The sequence below is a fragment of the Psammomys obesus genome, unplaced genomic scaffold (genome assembly GCF_907164565.1).
Source record: "Psammomys obesus unplaced genomic scaffold, mPsaObe1.curated_primary_1811, whole genome shotgun sequence".
Classification (NCBI taxonomy): domain Eukaryota; kingdom Metazoa; phylum Chordata; class Mammalia; order Rodentia; family Muridae; genus Psammomys; species Psammomys obesus.
Genome location: NW_026592118.1, coordinates 40,367,980 through 40,390,872, shown reverse-complemented (window position 1 = coordinate 40,390,872; position 22,893 = coordinate 40,367,980). Strand labels below are relative to the sequence as shown.

Sequence of the window (22,893 nt, the reverse complement as noted above, 5' to 3'; positions counted from 1 at the left end):
CATGCAGTAAATTACAAGTGCTTCAAGCAGCTCGGTGAATTACAGCTCATCACTTTGAAAGGTTTGCCACTAGAAGACCACCGATATCAGATCTGGCAGTTAGGATCCAATTAACACTTTGGTCAGAATAATCAGATTGCATGTGTAAGGCTTGTATAATTCGTTTATTGCTTCCATGCATCTTCTGTCTCTAGGTAAATTTGTTGCTGTTATTTCAGAGCTGGGAATTAGTATTTCACTTGCCTTTAGGTTATATTTCAAGTTCTCTTGCAGTGCAGTGATGAACTCCCCTTGTCTCAGCAATTTAGATCACTTGTCCTGTAGATATTATAGCCTGAGAAATGGTTTGTTTCTGGTAGTTTTGTTTTGTGCTCTTACCATGTCATTATATGTCTGGAAAAAATTGCTAGCAATTTTTACTAAGCACGTTTTATTTAGTGTATCAAACACAGTTTTCTCTAACATGATCACTGAGAATCTTGCATAACAACCCCATACAGCATAAATGACATATGCAATGACATTTACATGTGTACTGTCATGCAAAACTATTTCTTGCTAGACTGAATGTAGTACTGGGATGGAATGAGAAAACATTCTGATTCAGTGATATCACTTTTCTAGCCACCATCAGTTATTTGGAAGAGATCCTTCAGGGAAAGATTATTAAGTAGAGAATAAAATACCTCATATTTGATAGTGTTGGCCAGTGCTTTGATAGCCAGGTTAGTCATACTTTCAGACATTATACCTAACTGAATAGAAACCGAGACAGTATAATAGGACCCAAAGGATAATACAGTTTCTTTTAAAAATTGGATACACAAATTCCACTACTGCAATTTTGAAACCACAATAGCCTAATAAATTCTCATAAATAAAAAAGCCCAATAACATTTTATGAAATAGAACCATATTCAATTCACAGTGACACTTATTTGTTATAAATTACTGTTTCTTTATTCCTTTTTATATGATACTAATACAGATTTAAGTTCTTAGATTCAGGACACACATTTCAAATCCAATATAAACTGTTGCAATACCATGAAAACACATTTAACTACTTTCCTCATAAGACATATTAAACACGATTGCTCTTTATACATGGAATCAAAGTAATAATGCCAGACTCCTCACTGAATGTCTGCTCCTGTTTTTCATTTATATAGACAGATATTTTGTGGTGACTGAAGATGATACAACTCATATTCATAGTTTCTTTTACAAGCGTCCATTTCCTGTTTTACATAATTAACTGATCCAGAGAGCCAAAAAGACCATGTAAATAAAATATTCCTTCTCATGAGTGTGAGTAACAGCAATATTAGGCATTAATGAAGAAGCAGAAGGCAACAAAAGCCTGGCTGAAATATCAGGCCATGGTTTCAGAAAATTCAGGTTGAACACTGTCTCTTCCTTGCTTGCTAGTCACGTTGGTCAAGCTGTTTAATTTCTCTGAGGATCTATTCCACAGACAGTAGGTGTGTCTGTTTCACTGGGCTGCTCTTGGGATTAAGTGTGATAATATATGTCCCTCTTTTCCTCTTTACCTAGCTAAACTTCTCTTTCAAGAAACTGCTTACATATAACGAATTGCCACAGGACACAAATGGGATATTGAGACCCTATTTCTACTCTGTATTAAGATCTTCAAAACAACAAAACAAAACAAAAACAACTCAAGTTCGAGAATCTTTTATTAAAGACTTACTCTCAGAATATAAAACAGAGGAAAACAAAATAAACTGTAATGAAACCACTATCTGGCAAGTCTTCTGCTAGTACCTTTATACATTCTGCTATTTAAGAGGAATATCCAGTTTAGAAAGTCGATACAAAATATTTGTTGAAGTCTGGAGAGTTCAATTCCCAGAACCCATGAGAAACAGTCAAGCATGTAGGCACACCCTTGAATACATGGGGCTCGGGTTCCAGTGATAGGAGCCATCTTAGCTAGAGTTCCTATGAAGAGACACCATGACCGCAGCGACTGTTTTAAAGGGAAACATTTCACTGGGGCTGACTTACAGTTTCAGAGGATTAGGCCGTTATCATCACGGTGGCATGCAGGCAGACATGGTGCTGGAGAAGGAGTTGAGAGTTCTGCATTTTCATCAGCAGGTACCAGGAGCAACTGAGAGCCACACTGGGTGTAGCTTGAGCATTTGCAACCTCAACGCCTGCCCTTACAGTGACACACTTCCTCCAACAAGGCCACACCTCCTAGGGGTCAAGCATTCAAACACAAGGGTCTATGGAGACCATTGTTATTCAAACCACCACAGATGTCCCCCTCAGGACTATTTAGTTAACTAGTCTACCTTAGTTGGTAGGTTCTGGGCCGGTGAGATGCGGTCAGTGCCTGAGAAACAGCCAAGATTGACTCCCATTTTCTACATACGTGGAGGAGTGTGGCTGGGAAAGGTCTCAGACAGGTGGCACCAAACTCGAGTCTGAACGCAAAAGGGACACCTGCTGTTGCATGGAGTAAAAATGCAAATTGCAGAAAGTCTGACTCCAGTGTACTTGACCTTGGCCTGAAGCAAAGAAGACTTGAAACTACTACAGCACTATGCCTACCTGAGTGCCATCATGCTTCTCACCATGAATGTAACTCACTAATCTCTGAAACTGTAAGCCATCCCCATTTAAAGACTTTTCTTTTCAAAAGAGTTGCTGTGGCCAAGGCTCCTAATTTACATTCTAATAGGAGAGAGACCTCACTAACTAAGCAACTAATTACTTAATAGCCACAGTAAAAAGTGCTATGAAAAGGAAAGAAGGCCCCAGTGAAAGCTGTTGATTGAGGCCTAGAGAAGGCTGTCTTGGATAAATTCAGCAGAAGTGTGTTGTAAAAAGAAATAATAACCCCACAAGATCCAAGCAGTGAGGAAGGTGGGATTTTAAAATGTTTCAGAGTCTGGTGCCCCAACCAAGGACCATGCATGGAAAGGACCTAAATCCCCTGCTCAGATGTAGTCAACAGACTCAGTCTCCAAGTGGGTGTCCTAGTAAGGAAGACAATGTAACCAGTCCTGATGAGACTTGATAGGCTAGGGTCAGAGGGAAGGGGAGGAGGACCTCCCCACCCCCTATCAGTGGACTTGGTGAGGAGAATAGGGTGAAAAGCAGGAGGGGAGACTGGGAGGAGAGGAGGGAGGGGGGCTACAGCCAGGATACAAAGTGAATTAATTGTAATAAATAATAAACAAACAAAAAAGAATGTGTGGAGCTAAGGTAAAGTGAAGGCAGAAAATGATGTTTTTCTCTTTTAATTAAAAATGAAAGAAAGAAAGAAAGAAAGAAAGAAAGAAAGAAAGAAAGAAAGAAAGGAAGGAAGGAAGGAAGGAAGGAAGGAAGGAAGGAAGGAAAGAAGGAAGAGAGAGAGAGAGAAAGAAAGAAAGAAAGAAAGATAGATAGATAGATAGATAGATAGATAGATAATGGGCAAGACATTCAAGCCAAGCCAGGAAATTAGGAAAATGAGATTTTATATATATATATATATATATATATATATATATATATATATTTGGTCTTGGTCAATGCAAAGTTGAAGGTGACAATTGGGTCATGTGCTGGTTTGAATAAGAATGGCCCCCACAGGTTCATACATTTGAATATTTAGGGAGTGACACTATTTGAAAGGATTAGGAGCTATGTAGCCTTGTTGGAGTGGGTGCTTTTTTGTTGTTGTTGTTTTGTTTTGTGTGTTTTCTGTTGGTGAAACTGTGTCATTGGGGGTGGATCTGGGGATATCAGAAGCCCAAGCCAGGCCCAGTGGCTCTCTTTTCCTGCTGCCTTCAGATCTGGATGTAGAACTCAACTATTCAAGCACCATGCCTGCCTCTGTGCCGCCAGGCTTCCCACTACTATGATGATAATGGACTAACCTCTGAAACTGTATGCAAGCTCCAATTAAATGCTTTTCTTTTTTATAAGAGTTGCCATGGTCATAGTGTCTCTTTGCAGCAATAGAAAACTGGCTAAGACAGGTCTGAGGTCACGTTGGATGAGGAAGAAAGCTTGTAGTAATAGAGAAAAAAAACCTTTCTTTCCATGAAGAAGGTTATGATCAGAGCGAACAGGGATAGATTCTGAATTAAGAGGAATATGCAACCTGAGAGCTTTAGTTTTCTAAAAGGCATGGCCATTCCTCTGCCAGTACATTTCTCTTCTGATCTAAACAAACTAGTAGTGAGTGAAATGTTACTGGGATGTGAGTAATGGAAGCAATTCTTTATTCACAAGTACTTTACTTTTGCGTGTAGCCGCTAATGATGATAATTGTCTTCTATTATTTCTTTTATTTGACTGATATATGTGCACATGAAAACTTGTGTTACCTTCATTTACTGATTAGACTATAATGTAAATCTAAAGGCTTGAATCTGAAAAATAAAAATAATAATCTACAGGAAATAATAAATTTTATATTTGATAATAATAGAGCCAATAGGAACATCCAAATAAAAAACATAAACCCAGAAACCATAGAGGAAAATATCAATATAATCAACTATATTTTTAAAATATGAGCATTAAAACCACAAAAACCCAGTTACTGAAGACACCACACTCTTGGGTCAAAGGGCATGGCAAAATCGAGATGTGACGGTCCTAGATGTTTGATCCTTATTGGCTGGCTTTCATAGTACTTTAAGATGTTCTTCACACCACCAGAGAGGAAACGAAAACATCAGTTGTGCCCGGCTATGAACCCCGTGAGTTACAATTATGGCTCACTTGGTAAGACCCGTCTGGCGGTGCAATAGTGACATGAAAATCACGGGGGTAGCGAAATACCTTCTGGTTGGGTTTATGACCAGCTCTGCAAGGTGAAAAATCTCACATCATTACTGGGCTAAGAACGTGTGGTTAGACATGTCATAAGCCCCAAGTAAAATGTGTACTGCCATTATATTACTAAACAGTAGTAGTAATTTTATTTTTTAGACATCATTATACCACATTTCAATGTGTCTCTTAGTTCTCATCAGAGAAGCATCTATTTGCTTCTATCTACTGATGATGATACAGAGTTCCACACCTGGCCAAGGGATAGAGAATAAGTATGGTCAGCTGTAGAATGGTTGGCTATAAATAAAACATTCGGCCATGCACACACAAGGGTCTGGATCGTGGAGGAATTGGGAGCAAAGAGAATGTAAGAGACAGAGGCAGTAGATAACTACAACAACAACAAAAAAAAAAAAAAAAAAAACAAAACCAGGAAGGCAGCGACACATATGAACTCACAGTGGTTGAGACAGCATGTACAACAGCTACAGAAGCCCAAGCCAGACAAAATTGCATCATGGAGAGAGGTTTTGGGTACACAACCCTACCATGGAGCTGTGGTTATCTACTGAGGGGGAAAAAAAAAAACCCAGTTTATTCTATGAGAGTGGCTGCTCATATGTTGACCATGTTCCAATGGAATACTATGTATCTATGAATATTTGGGCAGCTCAAGTCGGTTTTAAAGGATTAAAAAATAAACAATAGGACACAAAGTTGGGAGGATAGGGGAGGGGATAATTCTGGAAAGAGTTGGGGTGTATGATCAAAGTACATTGTATGAAACCCAAACAACCAATTAAAATAAAGAAAATTCATTAAAAATAGTGGCTAAACATCAAAGATAAATTCAAGGGATATTTGCAATTCACCATACACAAACTTTGTAAAAACATATCAGCAAGAAGTGCAGCAAACAATCCAGCAGCCATACTCACAAATGGACAAAGTAAAAAATCAGTTTCTGGAAGTGTCTTTTTTTTTTTTTTCATATGAAATAGATTAAAACACTAATAACAAAAACAAACTTAAAATAATCTGATAAGCTTATCTAACTTGGAAAGATGAGACTGTTGGTAACAAAAATTTGGAGAATTTGTCTTCGTAGACATTAAGTGATGGAATCACAAAGTAACATGAATCTATAGAGGATATTTGGAAAGCACCCAAAGTAAAGTTACACTTAACTATAAACGTCATTTTCAAAACCTCATCCCTAATTATAGCTGCAGGTGTGTCAGATGGTATCTGCTTGCGGCTAGTCACTTAGTGATTTTTGTTGGGAACAATACAACACAACAGGTGGTAAACAAAGGGTTCTCAACCCGTGGTTGGCAGTCCCTTGCGGGTCAAATGAGTCTTTCCCAGGGGTTGAAACACCATCAGAAAACACAGATTTTTACATTATAATTTATAACAGTAGCAAAACTACATTCATGAAATAGCAATGCAAATAATTTTATGCTTGAGGGGTCACCACAACATGCGAAACTGGGTTAAAGGGTCACGGCATTAGGAAGGTTGAGGACCACTGTAATAAACAGTAGGACACTGGTTAAATTCTTCCATCTGGAGAATGTGATCAAGTCTCAAAAGCTAATGAGGATTTTACTGGTTTATCAGACTTGATTTCCCAAACATGAATATTTATCCAAAACATATGTAAAAAAAGTATCACTTGTGCAATATATATCATCAGTTATCTATCTATATAGCTACTATCTATCCATCTACCTTATGCTAGAATCTGTATCTTTTGTGAAACCTTAAACACATGAAGAACACACAAAGAATTTATATTGGTTATCTTTGGGGCAGGAAACTGTGGGACCAGGTTTTTCTTTTTGTGTCTCTTAATTTTAGACCATGTATCTATATTATTAGTTAAAAGTAATTAAAAATTAGTGTAGATATGGATATGAAGGTACATTCATATGACAATGATTCACAACTGTTAAACTAAAATATTTTCTAAAAATATAATTCAAAGATTATATTCTTCTCAGAAGTTTTAAATTCTTATAAAAATTTTCTAAGCATAATTACCAAGATAATGATATAAAAGTAAATTAGGTGTGACCCTAGTAACATGGCATTATCTAAAAGGATTTCTGTCAGGCTGGTGAGAGTTTTCAGTGAAATATGTGGGAATAGAATATTAATAAGCAGAGAGTCAGATTTGAAATAAAAAGATAAGAATTAGAGAGACTGTACCAGATATCTTCATGACAAGGGTGGGAATATAATTCACACCCTCGTGAGGTTTTATTCTTTGGGTATCAAAAGCAGGATAAACACTATTATCCTACACATCTGACAAAACTTGAAGGTAGGAGACAATCACTAGCCCACGGTTTTAGCAACATGAAAATATTTAAGTGAGATTCAGTTGCTCTATTTTCATGTGACAACTGCAATATTTTACTCAGGCTAATGACATTACATCACAGTTCTCTGTAAAGGTGAGTGGCACTCTTTCAACATTCTTAACTTTCTTCTGGAAGTTGTTTCTGAATCTATCTATCTGTTCATTCATTTGTTCCTATAAAAAGCCAATGAATTTATTTCTAACATGTACCTCATGAAGTATCAAAACCTGCAAATTTGTCTCTCTGTAACTTTTGTATCCAAGACATGATATGCAGAAAGACAAAGGTCTTTATTAGAGCAGTAAGAATCCCAGAAGGATTCATTCTTTCTGGGTCAGTTCAGGAACCTCGATCTACACTGCTCTCCTACACACTTGGCCTTGGGTAACAGATGAGATGCCTTTGGACTCCACCTCTTTGAGTCTTAAGATCAGATACAGGATAGCAAACCCTTTGCTTTGAGGGGCCATCTTATTCTTCCATGTGCAACTGAAAGGAACCAAGCATGGTGGGGTAAACTATGCGAGACTCCATCATGAGGAATTAAAACACCTCTGCTACTCTGTTTTGTTCATATGAAGATCTTTTAATGGATCCCTGAAGGATAGTATTTTGCATAATGAATTTAATTTACATTTCATTCTTATTCCATTTCCTATTCCTTCTTTTTCAGTGTCTACCCCCTTGTCCATCTTTCTGTGCCTCATCTCCTCTTTCTCCTTTTATCTGCCTAATTTTACCAGGAATGCAACCATACTTGTTCATAGGTGGGTTATATGGTAGATATGTGTTATTACTGCAGTAACCCAAGATTTTGATGGATGCAACTATTGTGATATAGTTACTACTGAGTCCTACTATAGAGGTGTTTCTCTTGAAAAAGAAAAGAGAAATGCAACTTCCAACTAAACTCTAGGTCAAGGTTGGCTGGAGATAATGGATGGAAAGAAACCACCCCAAAGCTCTTTTAAGGTGAAGAAAATAATTGAAAAGCATTCAAAAGGAAATATTAAATATTTTTATCACCTCCCCCCCCAGCGGGGGAGGGGCAGCCTTGCCAGGCCACAGAAGAAGAGGATGCAGCCAATCCTGATGAGATCTGATAGGCTAGGGTCAGATGAAAGGGGAGGAGGACCTCCCCTGTCAGCAGAGTAGGGGAGGGGCATAGGGGGAGAAAAGGGAGGGAAGGTGGGATGGGGAGGGAATAAGGAAGGGGACTACAGCTGGGATACAAAGTGAATAAATTATAATAAATAATAAATCAATAAAAAGTCAATACTAATTTTGAAAACAAATACCTCATATCAACCATAAAAAATAAGAAAAAGAAAAAGGCTTTATACTATCAGTTTGCTTAATGTCGGTATAGGAGATGATGATTATGAAAAAAAGAACATCTTGATAGTTTCTTCTGAAAACCTTCTATGCACACTGTCTTTATTACAAGATTTTTTAGCATGCTAGATTCCCAAATTCCATAGTGAGAATGAATAGAGTTACAATCAGACTAAATAAATTATACTAAGTATCCCCATAGAAATTTCTTTTGACAAATCAAAAATAATGGATAACAAATTCCTTATGTTACCAACAAGGCACAGTGCCTAGATGCCCATTCCACACATAATATTCACAAACACTTGTTTAGAGCATAGCAGCTATATTGTTGCTCCCAACAAGCTCACTACAAAACCACAAACATATTCCTATGACTTCGTCACAGTATTTCTATGCTCCTGTCTCACAATTTCTCTTCACAAAACCGTTAGCATTGAAACAGCAATAACAGCATAGAAAAAACACAATAAACTAAGGCTTAGCTCACTTGAGGGCTACTTAATTTTGCAGGGTATACATTCACATTATAAAATCTCTATTCCCACATACTTATTGTCGCCTGTTACACATGTAAACATTCTTACTATTCCATTGAAAAATTCTTCTAACTAAATGCCTGTATCTCTTTTTAAGCTGGGAGTCTTAAAAAATAATATTAATATGGTATATTATATCCATTTATGAGCTTTACCTTTTTTTCATGAAATCACAATGTTCTGATTATATCAAATGCTGTTTTTTATACTTTTTGCTTTCTTGTATTGTAAGTGTCAGATATTTTAAATTTATGTTGGATGAGAGAATGCAGGGTTTTGTGGGATGGATGCCTGTTTTCAGTTGGAGGAATATTGCCTCTGCACTACATTTTCCCAACTTCTTTTTTAGTAATGGGTCTTCCCTCAGACCGGGTTTGAGTACTACTCAAGCAGGCTAATGTAACCATACTGTATAAATTCTCTGCTTTAGACTACTTGTAAGTAAACTGGGTGTTTTAACATAACGCGTCACTAACTGAGCCATTAATGTGATAAAGCGTCTGCAGGGCTTAGGTAAAGTAGTTGGCGCTCTGTCAGTGCTCAGTATCAGCTTTGCTCTTATTTTTGTTGCTATAGAACAGAAAACCAAACCCTGTATGGATTCTGTTACCAAGATCCTCTAATCCTAACCCTAATCTCAATAGGTGTCTGTGAAGATACCCTTCACAGAACACAACTCTGTACACTACTAAAAGGCAAGCTGTCTAGCACATTCTGTTCTTTTTCCTAATTAGCTTTCTATTTCTGACATGTGTAGAGAAATGAAGTAACGATGAAGGGATTTACAACTCACATGTCTTCAAACACCAGTCAAATACATGTTATAATCTGAGTGAGTTTTATCATCATCACCACCATCATCATCATTACCATGTTATGGGAAACCACAGAAATGGGCATGGTAGCATGTTTGTGTATTTCAAATATTCAGGAGACTGAGGCAGAGGCAGGGACATGACGACTTCCTTGCTTGCCTTCATTAAAGCAGTGGTTCTCAGCCTGCGGATTGTGCCTCCTTTGTTACATAGCAGATATCCTGCCTATCAGATATTTACGATTCCTAACAGTAGCAAAAGTACAGTTATGAAGTAGCAATGGAGTAATTTTATGGTCGGGCGGGTCACCACAACAGGAGGAACTGAATTAAAGGGTCGCAGCATTGGGAAGGTTGAGATCCACTGCACTGAAGGGTCACACCTTATCTACAATAGCTGAAAATGAGAAAGAAGGACGCAAGGGGAGGAGAAGAGATGGCTGAGGATGAAAGATCTGAGGCTCCAGAGTATATCAGATAATCTCTGATTATCTCTGATTACAAAATGTTTCAGATTTTGTTGATCTTACAAGCCTGAATATTTTTTGTTTGAAATCGTATCTAGTTTGTGAGTTAGCCTTGGCTTACTACTGGTCCTTCTGTGTCTACTTCTCTGCCTTTAAGACTGAGAATACTGCTGTAAGCTGTACACAGACATGCCACCAAGCACCCTCCCATTCTTCCTGCTCCCAGCAAAGTGTCTGCTACGTGGAGTCTGTCTCTTTAAGGAGGACACTCTTATCGTCCAGCCAAACTCAGTATCCCAGGGTACATTTTTATTCTTTCTTCAGATGCAATTCTGTGTTCAATCAGTCAGTAACTAGTATCAGGGCACTTCCACAGTGTCTCTCCAGTCACACTCCCTGTCGCCATTCACACCCTTCACACTTTGGTACCCGTGCTTCACCATTTTTCATGTGAACTACTGTTACACTTGCTCTAATAAACTGCATCTCCCATCAGTCCTTCTTACTGTTGCCGGAAACATCTTGCCCCAATACACATCTCATCATGTTCCTACCAATGACCGAAAAGACCTATAAAGAAGATCCTATAGAGTTCATTACCTTACATGAAATTCCCTTTTGCATGTGTATGTGTGCAGTTATATCCTATTTGCAGGTGTGTGTGTGTGTGTGTGTGTGTGTGTGTGTGTGTGTGTGTGTATCACCGTCTATGTTTTGAGACAGGCCTCACCTTAAGGGCCTCACCCATTTATACGATACTGAGTGGCCACCAGTCCGCAGTATGTCTTGCCTCAGCTTGATAGCTCTTAGGTTACAGACATGAGCCACTTTGCCGGCCTAAATTTAATGTTTTCTGAGGATGTGAAGTCAGGTCTTCATGACTGTGAAATAGGTATTTTACCCACCACGTTGTCTCCCCAGCTCTTGAGAGCTTTAAAAATGGTCAATAATTATAGAAACTCTTTTTCTTATGTTTTTAAAGCACTGCGTAAAGTTTTGAAATGAGTTAAAAAAATATAAGTGTGTTGTCTTTGGATTGAGCCTTACCTTTCTGATCTCATATTCTATAGTTTGGTGTAATTAAAAAAAATACTGAATCTCTCATTCTGTAATGTATACTGGTTCACATCTCTCTGTGTAGCACAGGATAACCTCAAATTTATAACAATCTTTAATAAGAGATAATATTAAAATAGGCCCAAATTAGGAGATCCTTCAGCAAAAGTGACAACACATGCTGGAGAGGATGTGGAGAAAGGGAAATCCTCTTCCATTGCTGGTGGAAATGTAAACTTGTACAACCACTTTGGAAATCAATCTGACGCTTTCTCGGACAATTAGGTATAGTGCTACATCAAGATCTAGCTATATCACTCCTAGGCATATATCCAAAATATGTTCAAATATACACAAGGACATTTGCTCAACCATGTTCATAGCGGCTTTATTCATAATAGCCAGAATTTGGAAACACACCAGATGTACTTCAGCTGAGAAGAGATTCAGAAATTTACACAAAGAAATACTACTCAGCAATTAAAAACAAAGAAATCATGAAATTTTCAGGCAAATGGTGGGAACTAGAAAAGATCATCCTGAGTGAGGTATCACAGAAGCAGAAAGACACACAGGGTATATACTCACTTATAAGTGGATATTAGACATATAATATAGGATAATCAAACAAAAATCTGTGCATCTAAAGAAGCTAAGCAAGGAGGACCCTGGGTAAGATGATAAATCTTCACTCAGAAAGGCAAATGGGATGGACATCAGAAGAGGGAGAAAACAGGGAACAGGACAGGAGCCTACCACAGAGGGCCTCTGAAAGACTGCCCAGCAGGATATCAAAGCAGATGCTGAGACTCATAGCCAAATTTTAGGCAGAGTGCAGGGAATCTTATCAAAGAAGGAGGAGACAGAAAGACCTGGAGAAGACAGCAGCTCCACACGGAGACCAAAAGAACAAAAAAATCTGGGCAAAGAGGTCATTTCTGAGACTGATACTCCAACCAAGCACCATGCATGGAGATAACGTAGAACCCCTGTACAGATGTAGCCAATGGCAGCTCATTTTCCAACTGGGTTCCTAGTAAGGGGAACAGGGACTGTCTTTGACATGAACTCAGTGGCTAGCTCTTTGATTACCTCCCCCTGATGGGGGAACAGTCTTACCAGGTCAAAGAGGAAGACAATGCAGCCAGTCCTGATGAGGCCTGATATGCCAAGAAATGAGGTAAGCATGAGACGTAGAAGATTACTCTGTACATAATACAGCTTGTCGCTTAATAGTAAATTTATTTGCCAGGCACCATGGTGCATGCCTGTAATACCAGCACTCGGGGAGGCAGAGGCAAGTGGATCACTGTGACTTCAAGGACAGCGTGGTCTACAAAGTGAGTCCAGGATAGCCAAGGCTACACAGAGAAACCCTGTCTCACAAAACTATATATATAGATAGATAGATTAGATTTAAGGAGGAGTCATTCTAAAAATCACAAAAAGTTAGCAACAGTGGTTTGTTTTCATTGCTAAGTGTGCATTGTACACAGTTGTATGTGCTGTACTCTCATACAACTAGAGGTACATTGCATTTCTTTACACGAACAACAGTACACACGGGTCAGGAGAATGTTGTGTTATGCTGTAACAGCCATGGAATGACTCGACAGTAGGAATTTTTAGCTCCTATACTCCAATAACTTCACCATCATGTATGGAGCTCAACGTTGAACAAAATGTCGTAGGTGGCGCATGATTACAATTACAAATTCTTGGAGAAATGAAGAGAAGACAGACGGGTTTTTAAAACCTCACTCAGTACTTTGCACAAGCAGGCAAATAAAAAATGTAGTTATTACACACATGTATACGCACATATATATAATATTATACAAAATAAAGGCAACATTTACATTTTTCTGTTTTATCTAAGACTATCATAATGCACCATATCTAGGGTACATGCTTCAAGAAACTTTGAAGCCTTAAAATTACTGGTGTTTTCTAATCAATGTAAGATTAATTGGCAATAAATGCTAATTTAAGAAATTCCAAACTGGGTATGGTAGCATTGGCCCATAATCCCAGCATACAAGGGACTTAGGTATACAGATCAAGAGTTTGAGGCCACAGAGGGACTTGTGGAGACTGAAGCACCAACCAAGGACCATGCATGGATGAGACCTAGGCTCCTTACACAGATGTAGCTGATGGGCAGCGCCAACTTCGTGTAGGTGCCCTAGTAAGTGGAGCGGGGGTCTGTAGCTGACATGGACTCTGTTGCCTGCTTTTTGATCACTTCCCCTGGTGGGCCTACCTCTTCGGGCCACAGGGGTAGAGAATACACTCAATTCTGGTGTGACTTATGTGCTGATGGGGGACTGGTGAGGAGGTTCCTCTTTTTTGAGGAGTAGGATAGGGGAATAGGGAGGACGGTGGAGTAGGAGGAGAGGAGGGAGAGGCTATGATTGGGATGTAAAGTGAATGAATAATTTTTTTAAAAAAGAGTTTGAGGCTAGCCTGGGGTACATAGCTATATGAAGACAAAGACAGGAACAGGAAAAATACAATAATACAAAATAATGCACGAGTTAAAAAAGGAAGTCATAATAAAATTCGAAAGGCATCTTCAAGTGAATAAGTGTTAGACTAAAATAGATTAAAAAAAATAGATCTGGCCATGTTGGTAGAGCAAACACTGTGCTTAAAGCTTACTCATACATATTAGGAATGGAGAATATAAAATCAGTGAGTTAATAGTCCTTTTTAATAGATAAAACAAAACAAAAAGAACTGCAAATCTGAATTTAAAAAAAGATGAAAATACTAAGTTTAACAATGGGAATTAATGAGGCTGAAAATATAAAATCCAGATTTGTGGCATAATGCAAAACAGAAAACAATATAGCTTCTATAAAATAACAAGAGACAATAAGTGTAGCTGATCTGTAGTGATGACATCAGCTTTTTAAATTCTACACAAAAATGATGATCTGTGAATGAAAGAATTAGCAACTTAAAGTTCATTGAAGCAAAACTTCTTTCTTTTGAGATACACGCAAAATAGTGAGCGGTCAAGACAGTCTAGGATAAAATAACTCTAAATCACATTTCTGGTAATGTTTGTATCCCCAAATATAGAACTGTTGCACATAATAACAGCAAAAAAATAAACAGAAAAGTATGTGAAGAGATACTGGGCAAAAGAGAGTAAACAGGCAGCAACTAAATACATCAACATTCATACAACATGTGCCATTCATTGTATGGCATGTTAATGAGTAAAAGAGTAAAACCATATACCAGTTCACACCGTCATAATGGCTAAAGTCCAAAACATGGAAGCACCAAATGTTAGAAGGTTTTCTCACTCTCATTCATTGCTCACAGGAACGCGTAATAATACACATTATTATATAATAATATATAAAGCCTGTATAAAGCCAGTTTAAAGGTTTCTAATAAAGTTAAACATTTTCTTATCCCATAAATCATCAATCATGTCATCATACACTTACTCAGAAAGGTCAAAGGTGTGCGTCAACACGGTGGTCTGCCTGCCGTGCTTATGGCAGCTTTATTAATAATTAGTGAACTTAAACGCAATCAGGGTGTCCTGCAATAAGTGAGAAGATGGACTCTGGCATATACATACAATGGGACTTTTTTTTCAGAAGAAAAAACAAAGAAAATATATACCTATCATCCTTGTGCAGTGGACATGCTAACCTTCTCTGTCTCATTCCAATTTTAGTATATGTCTCTTTCTGAGAAATAGTTGAGGGGAATAGGGAGAAGAGGAAGGGAGTGAGGGATCAGGAGAAGATGAGGAAGGGGGCTACAATCAGGATGTGAAGTGAATAGATTATAAAAATAAAAAAATAGAAAAGAAATAACTATTATGCCATGAAAAGAGAGACACAGAAACCCCAAAGGCATTTTTTTTTTTTAAGGAAAATAAGTCATGCTGAAAAGGCCACAGTGTATGATTTTAACATATGGCATTCTAGAAGAGATGGAACAATTGCTGTGTTGAAAAGATCACTAGCTTCTCAGGGTTGCATAGAATAGGGTGGGTAAATATGGAAAACAGGAGATGTTTCAGTTTCTGCTACATTTCATATTATAATGAATACATGACATTAAAAATTTGTCAAAATGCAAAGAACTGTAAGAAACTGCACAAATCCTAATACACCCTTCAGGCTTTAGTTAATAATAATGTATTAATATTGGTTCATCAGCTGTAACAAATATATCACACCAGAGCAAGAAGTTAACACAAAAATGAATTAGGAAGCCAAAAAGGCATATATCTAGATTGTTACTTTCAGCCTGTTTTAGTTTTTCCTCTGTACACCTAAAATGGTTCTGTTAAAAATATATATTATTTTAAATATATGTCCATGGTTTTTAAAAAAATGTAGAAAAAAGTAAAAGATACTTTCGAAAAAGAATTTCTATAATTTTGTCAATATTGACTTTATAAAAATGAAATAACCATCTGATAGACTAAGATCAGAAGGAAGGAGAGGGGGACCTCCCCTATCAGTGGACTTGGGGAGGGGCATGTATGAAGAAGGGGGATGGAAGGTGGGATTAGAAGGGGAGGAGGGGGAGCTTATGGGGGGAATACAAAATGACTAAAGTGTAATTAACAAAAGTTAAAAAATGAAATAACCAGTATTAGAACTGAAAATAAAAAGCCACTAGTGATAGCACAGATATTAAAACATAAAGATGTTATGAAAATTAATGTCAGTGACTTTAATATGAGATAAATTGGTCAAAGTCCTGAAAAATACTTTTTTAAAAGTAGTAGAAAATCCAAAAGGTCCCATATGTATTAACAAAATTGAGTTAGAAAGTTTCTCATAAAAGATCTCTAGGCCCAGCTGACTGGAGAAGTAATTTCTTCAATTTAACAAACAATGCTAGTATGTATTCCTCTTTACAGTTACTTTAACATCCCAAATTAATAATAAGACTCACTACAGTAAGTTAATAAAGAGAAAGATTATAGGATTATCACAATGTACGCAGGAATACTGATATAATTCAACACTTCTGGATAAAAACCCTTGGCAAATCAGGAATATGGACTTCTTTTAATATGATAAAGCATCTATAGAAACTCATAGCAAACATTATAGTTAATGAAGGAATATACAGTGTTCCCCATGAGGGCAAGACAGACAAAGATGGCTATTAAACTGACATGTACTTATTAAAGCATTGCAAGTATAGATGCTAAAATGAGACAAGGATAATAATAGCAAAGGCAGCAAGAAGTTTGGAGTGTAGCTCCTGGTAGACTGTCAGTATTCACACACATATAAGCAGCATTAATTGGATTCAATAGTCTAGAATCCTGGAAAATTTTTGAATATGACCAAAATCCTAAAACAAAACAAAACAAAACAAAACCCTTTAAATTAAAAAATTGAATCATTAGTGGAAAGTTGAAGCTTTATATCTAAAGCAAAATTATCATTAACTGTAACTGAATTATGAATTAAACCCTTTTTATAAAAAGAGTGAAAAGAGCGGGGTGGTGGTGCCTTTAATTTCGACACTGGAGGCAGAGGGATCTCTGTGAGTTCAAGGACAACCTGGTCAACAGACTATTTCCAGGATAGCCAGGGCTACACAGAAAAACCCTGTCTCAAAAAAAAAAAAAAAAGAAAAGAAAAGAAAAAGATAAAAAGAAAAAAGTGATTACATATGTGAAACATTTAAAAGAAGCTACAGTCTGTGGGAGTAAACCTGAACTTAATATTCCTAGAAAAGGTCAACCTGAGAACTACCGATGATAGGTCCTGGAAGGGATAGCCTGGATACAGGAGTGCATCCACTTGTAAAAATTTACATGTATAGGATTCTATCTAATACAATTTTGTATAGTTTTATTCCATAAACCTTTGGCATTACATATGGAATTCAGAATTTTGATTTTACAACATGAAAGCATTCTGGAGACTGATTGCAACACAATGGGGATAGATCTAACTCTACTGAGCTACGCACTTGAAAATCTACTTTTTATGCTTTTTTTCATAATTAAGCCAAAATTATAAATGTTTATTTTTGAATAGACAAGTGCCATTAAGAAATAAGAACTCAATCATATGAAAGAAGGGAAATTAGTATGATATGGAAAGGATAGGAGCTCTACAAGGACCAAATATATCTGGGCACAGGGTCTTTTCTGAGACTGACACTCAACCAAGGACCATCTATAGATATAACCTAGAACTTCTGCTCAGATGTGGCCCGTGGTAGCTCAGTAACCAAGTAGTTTTCCAAAGTAAGGGGAACACGGACTATTTCTAACAGGATCTCAAGGGCAGGCTGTTTGACCCCCTCCTCCCCCCAGGGGAGGAGCAGTCTGTTAGGCCACAGAGGAGGACTTTGCAGCCAGCCCTGAAGATACCTGATAAAACAGGGTCAAATGAAAGGGGAGGAGGTCCTCCCCTATCAGTGGACTTGGAAAGGGGCAGGGAGGAGACCAGGGAGGGAGTGTGGGGTTGGGGAGGGAATGAGGGAGCGGGATACAGCTGGGACACAGAGTTAACAAAATGTAACTAAAAAGAAAAAAAAAAAAAAGAAATAAGAACTCAAAATAGGTTGAACCTTAATAATATGAAGAAAAAATATCAAAGTGTGAAATGAAGAGAAAGTCCACTTTTTCCTCTCCCAGTTGAGCAAAATTGAAAGTCTCCCTAACATAATGGAAATCACAACTCCTCACTGATGAGGTTGTATCCATTATAAGACACAGCACTGATTTAATAATAGTGCCTGTGTGGGAAAAAACCTGTTGTTTCCTCACTTTTATATATCTAAATATAAAGTATGAATCTTAGTTACTTTCCTATTAGTGTTAAGACATGATGACCAAAGGCACTTATAAGAGAAAGCATTTATTTGGGGCTTACAGTTTCAGAGGTTTAGAGACCATCATCATGGCAGGATCAGAGCAACATGTAGGCAGGCATGGCCTGGAGTAGGAGCTGATAGATCACACCTTGAGAACAACTATGAGGCAAAAACAAACAACTGGGAAAAAGTGTGGGTTCTTAAAACCTCAGAGCCCACCACAAGGACCACATCTCCTCCAAAACAGCTTCACATCCTAATCCTTTCCAAACAAGTTCCAACAGTTTGGAACCAAGTATTTCACTCTGTGAGCCTATGGGGGGGGGGTCATTGTCCTTTAAAGCATGACAGTACATGCACCTTTGAATTGAAAAAATTATGAGATGTCTCAGTCAAGCAACCTGGTCTGGTCTGCATTCCCTTGGTACGTAAAACGGATTGAAGATAGAACTAGCCATCTATTTTCCTTAGGGAATCTTGATCACGAAAGTACTCACAGTAGAAGCCAAAGAATGTCATCTCTATGGTTGGGGCAGTGTCTCCTTTTGGCACTGATTAACTTGTGTGTTGATTTTCTATTTTTTACTTTTCATATGTATATGTGAATGTGGTGAGTATGTATGTGTGTTCTATGCATGTGTGTGTTAGTAAACATGTCTTCATGTACAGGTAGGGCCCGCAGATCAATGTTAGAGATCTTCGCTGGTCACTTTTCCACATTATACTTCTTTGAGGCAGCGTATTGCAGTCGAACCCAGATTCACTGAAGTGGCTGCTAAGCAGCTTGCTCTCAGAATCCCATCCCCTCCTCTGAAGTCTGGAATTACAGCTGACTGCCACATCTACTCAGCATTATGTGGAGGAAGTGCAGGGCTGTTCCTCTTGCTTCTTTGCCAGGTAATTTAACTGCTGATCCATCAAACATTATTGAAAGTAGTGTTTAAGTGTTCTACATCTCATAGAATACGAATTATAAGAAGACTCTGAGTGTCTGCATAAGTCAGGATTTTCCAGGATATTGTTTACATGTCCTTTTAAGGTACAAGCAACAATCATTCATATGGGATGGACTAGATGAGATAACTCTTGTATACATGAACATATACGTGTTGTCGTAAGGAAAAACTGACAGATCCTTCAATAGAGTTGACCATTGTATGACTGGTAGTTAAAAAGACCCTGTTTCTGGGTTTGATGAAACGAGGTGTGTTTTGACCAAAGGCCTACCTTAATCTGCGAGGTGCTTTTATTCTTTAGGCAGATTTAAAAGTGCCTAGCTTGGAAAATGAATGTTGGCTGGGTTTTGGACCTAAATGCTATGTGACCCACAGGTCACTTCTGTGGAACGCATCTTCCTAACTGCACTTATCTACACAGCCTGAGAGTGCTTTGGTTTAGTAAATGAATACAGTTGTCATCTTTGCCAGCATTTATGATACATATACGGGCATCAGATTTTCTCATAAAAAATCTCGTGAGTAGATAATGACTCACCTAAAGCAATGGTGAAAAAAGAAGCAATAAAAAACAGAAGCTGGAGGACTGATTAACTCAGTCTTCCTCAGATGAACAACATTACGTTTGCAGAGAAGTTTTAAAGTATTTTTAATGGAATTGTAATGGGATATTTGAGTAAATTTGCCTTCAATGAGATACACATCTATTTGAGGAGAGCCTCTGGACTTCAGATAAAATTAGACCTTATGTCATGCATGGCTCCTTCTGCGGTATGTACTTTCTCATGTCTAGGTTAGCAGCTCTAACTTTTAGATTTGCATGGATTTATTTATTTCTAAAAGGCTGCACACAGAATAACATTTTACATTTGCAACTGTGATCTAAAACACGAATCTTCAAAATATGAGCAAAGGGAACAGCTCTAAATTTGCCTTCATATAAAAAAATAAACACACAGGCTTTTGTGTTTGAACTGTAATGATTCTGAATTATTTCTGATTAACAAAGAAAATGGCCAGCTACTTCAGTGTCTGTGATTACATCACAGTACAATGAAGGAAAGTCACTAATGGGTACCACTGAGGTCAGGACGGAGACTGTAGCGTTCTAATTTGTTTATTAATGAGCCCAGGACAGGACTGAGTTTTTAGAATACCAAGCTTTATTAAGAGAATAAAATTGAAACACTGGTGAAACCTTAAACAGCAGAATGACCATATCATCATAATGTATAGCTTTGGAAATAAATAACCTCCTTGTAAATGCCTGGGATATGTTTGGAGAGGAACTTAATCAGAGAAGCTGCCAGTCTTTCGTCAAAGGCAAGAGGAAAATGGAATATTCAAGATGCTGAGAAGAATTTACTGCAAATATATGTGTGCTTCTGGTCACTGCTTTCTGATGAGGAAAATATTGTGCATAATAACTCAAGAATGTATTTAACATGAATTATATTTGCATGAATTATGTTTATTCATATGGTCAGACACATAATGGCTTGCTTGATAAATGGCTGATTAGTCTTATAATCAGCCCAAGAGGGACTTACTGCAAAAAATTCTCTCTTGGGGGCATCTGACTTTCTAGATATTTTTCATGTGCTTTTACACACTGAAATGGTACCAGATTTGGGTAAGCAAAATAGCATCAACGCAACTTCCTGTTTTAACTTTAGGCATTGCATTCTTACAGTGGGATGCCTGGAGAAAATTAATAAGGGCCCACAACAGACTCCAAAGTTTCCAGAAGCAGAAGCAGAGCAAAGTAATCAATGGCAAACTACTTTGAGAAAAGGGAGCTATTTATACAAAGGCCATAGTTATACAAAGGGAACCATGATTTGTCACTTTGATAATATGAAGAAAGTAACCTACTTCTGATGAGTATACTGAGTGCATGGATGGCAAGAGCACTGTGTGCATTTGACACCAGCAGAACATACTCAGATGTGAAATGAACTCTTAATAGTAAGAGGAAATATTTCTCATTAGTTAAGCACATTTCATCTGCTGAAATTAGCTGTAATTTCTATTCCATGTTTTGTCTCAGCATTATTCTCAGTTCTCACGACTTTCTTAAAGTTGGCTTCAACTGTCAAATGAGAGGTAAAGCTACCCTGAATGCCCTTCGATCTAAACATCCTGTTTTTTTACGGTTGCTTATCCACGGGACAGTTGTATGTCATTCACTTCATTGTGTCAGATGGTTAGGCTTGTTGATGGTTAGGCTATTTTTTTGTTTTCCATGGAATAACTTTATGAGGATCAGCATTATTGATAGTTTACCTGTCATACTAAACACAGCACTTACTGCTAATTTGATATTCAAATAGTGGTGGATAAAATAATTGAGTCTCTATAGAGCAATCTACATCCATCGATAACAACATAAGTACCTTTATTGTAGAGGAATTTTAATCCAGTAATATAGTTGCTCTGGCAAGGGATCACAATCAAAGACCTTCTAGGTCTATGTGATCCAGCTAGAATGCAAACACATTCTAGATTACACTATGATCTGGTTTGAATACAAACACACTCTTATTACAAAACTTTAATCCCAAACAATGAAGGTAAAGTTAGCTTGTATAAGGAAGCAGCCATGCTTGAAAGTGACCTCCAATTGAGGGGCAGACCTCAATTAGAGTGATGAACCAGAGAAAGATGTAACAGAAAGAGTCAGAAATAGGATACACCCAACTCTCACAAGAACAGGTCAGGAAAGATAGGCTACTTTAAGAGCAGCAAAAGATCCTTTTGTTTAGAGAAGATTTTTAGTTTCATAACGTCCCATTTATTAATTGTTGATCTTAGAGCCTGTGCTGTTGGTGTTCTGTTCAGTAAGTTGTCTCCTATGCCAGAGAGGTCAAGCCTCTTCCCCACTTTTTCTTCTAACAGATTTAGTGTGTCTGGTTTTATGTTGAGGTCTTTGATCCACTTAGACTTTAGCTTTGTGCAGGGTGATAAATATGGATCTATTTGCATTCTTTTCTACATGTAACTATCCAGTTAGACCAGCACCATTTGTTGAAGATGCTGTCTTTTTTCATTGTATGCTTTTGGCTTCTTTGTAAAACGTTTAAGTTTCTATAGGTGTGTGGGTTTACTTCTGGGTCTTTGATTCAATTCCATTGATCCACTGTGTTTCTAAGCCAGAACCATACCGTTTTTATTACTGTTGTTCTATAGTACAGCTTGAGATCTGGGATGCAGAACAAAATGAGAGCTTACAGACTGAGAAAAGACCTTCACCAACCCTACATCTGACAGAGGGATAATATCCAGAATATATAAAGCACTCATGGAGTTAAACACCAACAAACCACTTAATCCAGTTTAAAAAATGTGGTAAAGAGCTAGGATTCTCAACAGAGGAATATCAAATGGCAGAGAAACACTAAAAGAAATGCTCGACATCCTTAGTCATTCGGGAAATGCAAATCAAAATGACTCTGAGATTTCATCTCGCACCTATCAGAATGGCCAAGTTCAAAAACTCAAGTGACAACACATTCTGGAGAGGTTGTGAAGAAAGGAGAACCCTTCTCCATTGCTGGTGGGAATGTAACCTTGTACAACCACTTTGGAAATCAATCTGGCGCTTTCTCAAAAAAATAGGAATAGTGCTACCTCAAGATCCAGCTATACCACTCCTAGACAAAAGAAGCCCCACCATTCAATATAGACATTTGCTCAACTATGTTCACAGAAGATTCATTTGTTATAGCC

The 22,893-nt window shown here is 37.7% G+C and overlaps 1 protein-coding gene and 1 pseudogene across 3 annotated transcripts in view; both read right to left on the bottom strand.

Moving 5' to 3' along the window:
* Foxp2 (forkhead box P2) overlaps nt 1–22,893 on the bottom strand; it is a 571,048-nt gene that overhangs the window by 71,107 nt on the left and 477,048 nt on the right. The window contains exon 1 of one of the 3 annotated variants that reach the window (XM_055612682.1): nt 2,032–2,125. The exons of the other annotated variants lie outside the window; for them this stretch is intronic. The gene's annotated coding sequence lies outside the window, so the exon portion shown is untranslated. Of the gene's footprint in view, nt 1–2,031; nt 2,126–22,893 lie in introns of those variants that run through there. 3 annotated transcript variants of the gene reach the window in all.
* LOC129681122 (U6 spliceosomal RNA) lies at nt 15,008–15,103 on the bottom strand (annotated as a pseudogene).